Source organism: Mya arenaria, chromosome 15 (assembly GCF_026914265.1).
Source record: "Mya arenaria isolate MELC-2E11 chromosome 15, ASM2691426v1".
In the NCBI taxonomy this organism is placed as follows: Eukaryota; Metazoa; Mollusca; class Bivalvia; order Myida; family Myidae; genus Mya; species Mya arenaria.
Window position 1 is genome coordinate 25,289,007 of NC_069136.1, and position 6,558 is coordinate 25,295,564.

Below are 6,558 nucleotides of genomic sequence, written 5' to 3' on the forward strand. Positions count from 1 at the left end.
AATAACGACAGAGAATGGCAACACTGGTTGTTTTTAAAAGGTTCATTGGCTGTTTTATGGCGTGTCTTCGCCGTTTTCTATCGTTGCATGAGCGGTAGAAACGACAGCATTTCTAACGTCACATCTAGAAATCAGCGGAGTTGAAGCAATACCTTAGCTCTTTTCGGAACGACTCCTTGGTTATTTTAATCTAAAGCGCCGATACACGAGAAATAATTATCCTTGGTTTACTAGTACTTAGCACTCTAAATACCCAGTTATACCCTCATATGTCGAGCACCAGGAATATGAACTACTACTGGTACCATACTTACATGTATTCTAGCATAATGCGGTCGGGCGGTGATGTATACCGTGACCTTCTTCACTGAGGCGGACGCTCTTCCAATATGGCCAAAGACTCAGTGATAGTGTGGCATTGATATTAATAGGGATAACAAACTACGCTCATGGTTTGATACTCTGTAATATGTTGATTGGAGTCATGGACTTTGCTTTGAATTCTTCAGTATGATTATTTTAAAGAACTGTTTTAATTAACCGTTATTTTCTCCAACTGGAATTTGCATATTTTGAAACAAATATAGAGGCGAAAAGTATTTTTTTTGTTAAATGGAGTTTCAAAAGCCGATTCCAACTTAATTTTACCAACGAAAACCAGTATATATATAAAAGGAATTTAATATTGCACCATTTTATCCTTATACTCTGTTTCAGACAAAAATGCATGTTGATCATATAACAATATTAATGATTTTCCTGTTGAATGTTCAACTCAAAGAGGGCATAAAACAGGCTGATAAAAATGATATGAATGGATATGTCAGGACGGGTCCCACAAAGCATACAGTCCGACAAAATACAATTTCTATCCCGAATAAGGTACATAGGAGAACAATTAGGTAAGCTGTTGGTTTCTATGGTCAGAATTAATTGGAAATCACAGAAGAAATGGAATAAGTAATTAAATGAATGTCCTCCAAACAACACGGCGAGATTGTATTGTAATAAATCAAATAAAGATTAAAGTAAGGGATTTGTACAGAGGCCTTTCATCAGGAAAGGTTATTGCCAAATGGAAATAGGAAAAGGACGCTGTTATACCTACTGGTGTTTATATTTATATAACGTTATGAGACAAATGACACAATTAATCCACGATCTACGAAAGCATTACACATAACCATTTAAAAGCAAATGCAGTTCCAGATTTCGACACTTCGTGATCAATTCAATAACGAAATGGTATTTGTGGTAAACTATATTATACAGCCGTACATTTTTGAAAAACAAAGTTATTGTGAGGAAGTGTAGAGGAAACCTTCAGAGGCAAAAACTACCGCAAAATTATGAAGTCAGTAATCGTGGTTGTGTTCGAGATTGTACCGTCTGTCTGCGCCTATGGGTTCTATAATGGCTTCACCCCACTTCACCCCCGTGTTGTTTAAAGAGGTACTTTTAGCAAAGTGGGGGAGTTACTGAAAAAAATAAATTAGGTATAAAGCCAAAAAAAATATTTGTCTGCGAAGGTGTTTTTAACAACGATCAATGACAAGGTTACGTTAAACAACCGAGTTAAAAGAAGAAAGAGGGGTTCGCAATGGTTAATTGACAACCGGGTTTGATTGTTATGAATCGTCCCAATGGAGGCTCCGAGAATCGATTTTGACAATTATTCTACCAATGATAATCAAAGCTAAAGTATGAAATCAGCAGTACCAGTACATGTACAACGCTTATAACGGCAACGCTGGTTTTTTTCCCTTGTTATGGTTGAAGCGGTATTCAAGACATATTTAAGAACAAGAAAATAAAAACTACACTTATATGATGCCATGGTAAATCACAATACGTAATAAAACTACCAAAAGCTTCATATTTACAAATGTGAATAACAACAATATCAACAGTGATCACATGTTTTATATCAAGATTAATAGCATTATTTGATTAATGGTTTCCTTCTACTAATCTATACGAGTTACGCTGATTTGGGTATTCACAAAAACTAACCTAATGTTTAGATATTTTAAATCCATTGTTATAAACTATTTAAGAGCAATGATTAGTGATAGTATGCTTTCTCCATTCATTGCATCCAACATTTGCTCTACTTTTATTATTCACCTCGAGGTTGCATGATCATAAATATTTACATTTCAAGTTAACCTATTTAGATGTTCTTTTTTGGTTAAGGCAGCATTTATTTCATATAATGAATTTTAATTTCACTATATACTTAGTATTGTGCAGTTAATATTACTAACATAGGACCAGTTTTAAAACTACAGCACCGATTAAATGAAACGTCGACATCATTAACAACATAATGATTCAGTATAAAGTGATATAAACCTTGATAGTCGATGAAGACACTACCAAAACGCACTTAATTGAACACGCACGACATTTGTGGACTGTCTTATGTATAATTTTATTTCTAAATTAAGAAAATAAAAGATAAAGCAGATGAGCAATGCTTCAGAGACAATAAAGTGCTTGGAAAGAAAGATCTAAGTTAATTATTTTCATAAATGTTTAACCTCTACACAGAAGAAAATACGAAACTAGATTTGTCTTTAGTATAAGAGATATTGGCAGTTTGAATGTTTAACGATAATTGTTTTTTAAAAATAGGCTGAGTAGTTGCCAAGAGATAGATGGTTGAACCTTTATTGGAAACGTAGAAGAACACAATGTCTGGCTTGTTCATTTATATATGTTGAGAGAAGAAAAGTTGGTACCTTTACAAAGATACAATTGTTTGGTAGGAGTAAGCCAACAAACTTGTATACATTTATGCTTGGTTACATAAAAATCGGAATTAACAACTTGCTTAATAAAAATATCCGACGTACCTACCCTATTTTTGGGGCATGAAACCGAAAACTAACATATTGCTTTTTAGGCCTGAACATATTCATACCACGAGACCGATACTGTAAGTGAAAAAAAGGAGAAACATTTACTTCTGCAACCCTATTAAAACAAATACTTAACATGTTTAACATATAATTACCAAAATATCTATTATGTTTTTTAACATATAGCTACCAAACAAATACTTCACTTGTTTAAACTTCTAATAACCAAAATACTTAATATATATAAAAAAAACATGTTTAACATATTTTTATCCAATCATATTTTAACATGTTTGTCGTATAATAAATAAGCAAATACTTAGCCCTCATGTTAAACATATAATTAACAGCAAAATCCGTTTTGTATGTGCGTCTATCAAGCATACCTTCCGTTTGCATTCAAACGCCCATGATGTTGACAACAAGGTTATTCAGTTATGACCAAGGTTTAAATTTGTTCCCGATGACGAAAGCTACGCTGACGACTTCGAAAGACGCAAAGACCATGACGTTTTCCCGTTCAAAATCAGATGGACTTAAAAGCGGTTTAATTTTGGGAAATGGTTTCTGTGGCTCTAAATGCCAAAAACCTCCCGGACACATAAAACTAACTTGTCTTAAAAACATATTTTGTAAGAATTGCTGCAATTTGTGTTTGTAGCATTGTGGTCCTCGTTTATAACATTTCTTTACATTATCACTGCAACTGATGTTTGTAGTGTTTTCCGTTTGTTACCAGTTCTAGTTTGTGTTTAAAATACTGATTGCTGAAATGACTGGGACTTATATTAAAAGTGCTTCTTTTTGAACTTAGTTTAAACATTTCTTGTCATATTTACTGCAATTGATTTTTGGAACGTTTTATGTTTTCATTTAATAGTGTCTCTGGTTTTCTTTTAAGACATTTTTTTTTTGTAGAAATTGCTCCAATGATAAACGAGAGACATACCTCTTTGGGGCAATAACGTTGAATGTTTCCCTAACCAACAATCGCAAACAAATTTGGATTATACCTCGCAAAAATAAACTCAGACATTTGCAATGACGGCTGATCTTCCGAAATAAGAAGATTACGTTTTGGAAAAGCCGCCAAGAAATAGCACTTATTCTTCATCTTAAAGTAGAATCTTTGGGTAATTATGATGCGTTTTGTATTTTCAGGTTTTAATTTATTAGAATTCAATATAGCCCGGTGTTCACCGCTGATATACTGCTATTTATAAGCTTCGAGGTTTTGGTGAAATGGTATAGTATAAACAAACAACAAGAACAAAAAGGAGTCACACATATCACTTGCTGTATGGTGCTTAACACAACAAGATGCAATTATAAGACAAGTAAGGTTTAGTTTTATAAAAGTTAGGAGTGCAGACATTCTTCTAATCCGACTATTTCTAGATCAGAAGAAAAATATTTCGAAGATTGTTGCGATGGTTGGTGTTATTTAACAGTTTTTCTACCTGCTGGATAATTGATATCATGTTTAGCGCCCTTTTTTGAACTTAAGCATTTGATCTAAAAGGTTTATTTCCTTGGAAGTCTTTAAATAATGCAAGAGGAGTTTCGCAAGAACGACGAGGGTCATGCAAGTGTTAAAAAAAAACTTGTATAAAAATTCTCGATAATTTTCTTGATAAACGCAAAAATTATTACAATCAAAAATCTTATAACCATAAATTAAATTAAGCGTTGAAAAGGTGAAACTGTATCTATGAAAATTGATTCATATTTTTGTTTGCATTCATGCTAGCGCGCTTCATGAATTTGCAAAATCGCGTTTTTATTGCACGAACGCACGAAAAATAGAAATCAATTAATAAATGAACAAAATTGAAATTACATGCGTTCATTTATGGGAAAGCGAAAAAGGAGTGTTAGTTTATGTATTATATATCTTAAATTTGACAGTTTAGAATAAAACAATGACATGTTATAGTGTCGTAATGATAAATAAATAATAATAAAATTAATGAGGACAAATTTTGAAACATAAAATGCATTAGATTATGTCCTAACATATCACGAAACATTCAATGCATTTGATATATACATTTCGAAGAAATGATAGTTTTACTGTTTGAATGATGGCAGAAGTTACACATGGTAATTTTGTATTCAATAGATTTCAAGTAAATTAATAACATTTTTGCACTAAACCCACACAATGCAATATAAAGCCATTCAAACACAGTTCAGTTTAGTTTGAATACATTTCAATAAAGAACCAAACATAAATATCACTAACACCATTGGTTGCGAAACACAAAATAGAACATATTGTCAATGAGATCAGAAAAAGGTAACACACCAGCAATAATTATTGACCAATTCATTGTTCTAATATATAACCCAGGCTTATTATTTTATTACTTAGAGATTCAGATCTACTAATAAAGAGGGAATGGACAATTGTATTCCTCGACCAATGTTATAATTAAACCTCGATTACTTATTACCTGGTGTAAACTGATGTTCCTCATCTAAAGAATGGGGGTAAAATGCCATAAAGTGCAGCGACATAGGATGACAATGATGGATTTTATAAAACAAGAAACTTGTTTCTGTTACTGTCAAGAAATTGAAACAGAATACTAAGGCTTAAAAACATGTTTGTGTCCGTTTTCCAGCCCTTCTCTTTTTTGCCCCGACCCTAAACCACTTTATAGCCGTGAGAATTAGTTTTAATCATTTATTTAATTTGTTTCTTTTCAAAGTTAAAAAATGTAGTGTACTTGGCCTTTAACATTACCAGTGATGTCAATAGTAATTGGATAATTAAGCATTTAATTTGTTATTTGTGGTAACAGAAACATCTGAAAAAACAATTTGCCTTATTAAAAAATAAAAATAAAAATATATTTTCCGATCCACCCATCCAGTTTTTGTCGGGTATGATTCCGGAAACAAAGATATATAACTTTTTACGCTTAAATTTGTTTACACGACCAGTTAAACGGTAAGTTTAAGCCGAGAAACATTTACTACTGCAACCCTATTAAAAAAATCTAAACATATTTTACATATTATTACCAAAAATACTGATTAAAATAACATGTTACACATATAATTACCCCAAAACACTCAACATGTTTAACATATAATCACCAAGCAAATACTTAACTTGTTTAACATATAATAACCACATTATTCTGTTTCGTATGTACGCCTATTAAACATACCTTTCATTGTGCATTCTTGATGACTTTTTTGTCCAGTCAAGAACATGTGCAGTGTCCATATGAGTTTCCATGCCTAGCACAAACAAGAGGAAGCAAAGGAAATGCCGAGATAAAAACCTAAAACGCCGCTGATATTGACAACAAGGTTTTTCAATTATGACCAAGGTTTTAAGTTTTGCCTGATGACGAAGGCTACGCTGACCACTTCAAACGACACAAAGACCATGACGTTTTAACGTTGAAAATCAGATGAGCTTTAATGCAGTTCCATTTTTGAAAAATTGTTTATTTGGCTCATTTGGAAACAATTCTTGTCGAATTTACTGCAGTTGATGTTGGGAGCGGTTTGTTTTGTTTTGGTTTAATAATGTCTATGGTATTCGTTTAAAATACTTTTGTTAAAATTGCTCCAATGATTAACGAGAGTCATACCTCTTTGGGACAATGACGTTGAATGATTTTCTAACTAATAAGCGCAAACATGATTGGATTATATCTACCAAAGTAAACTCAGA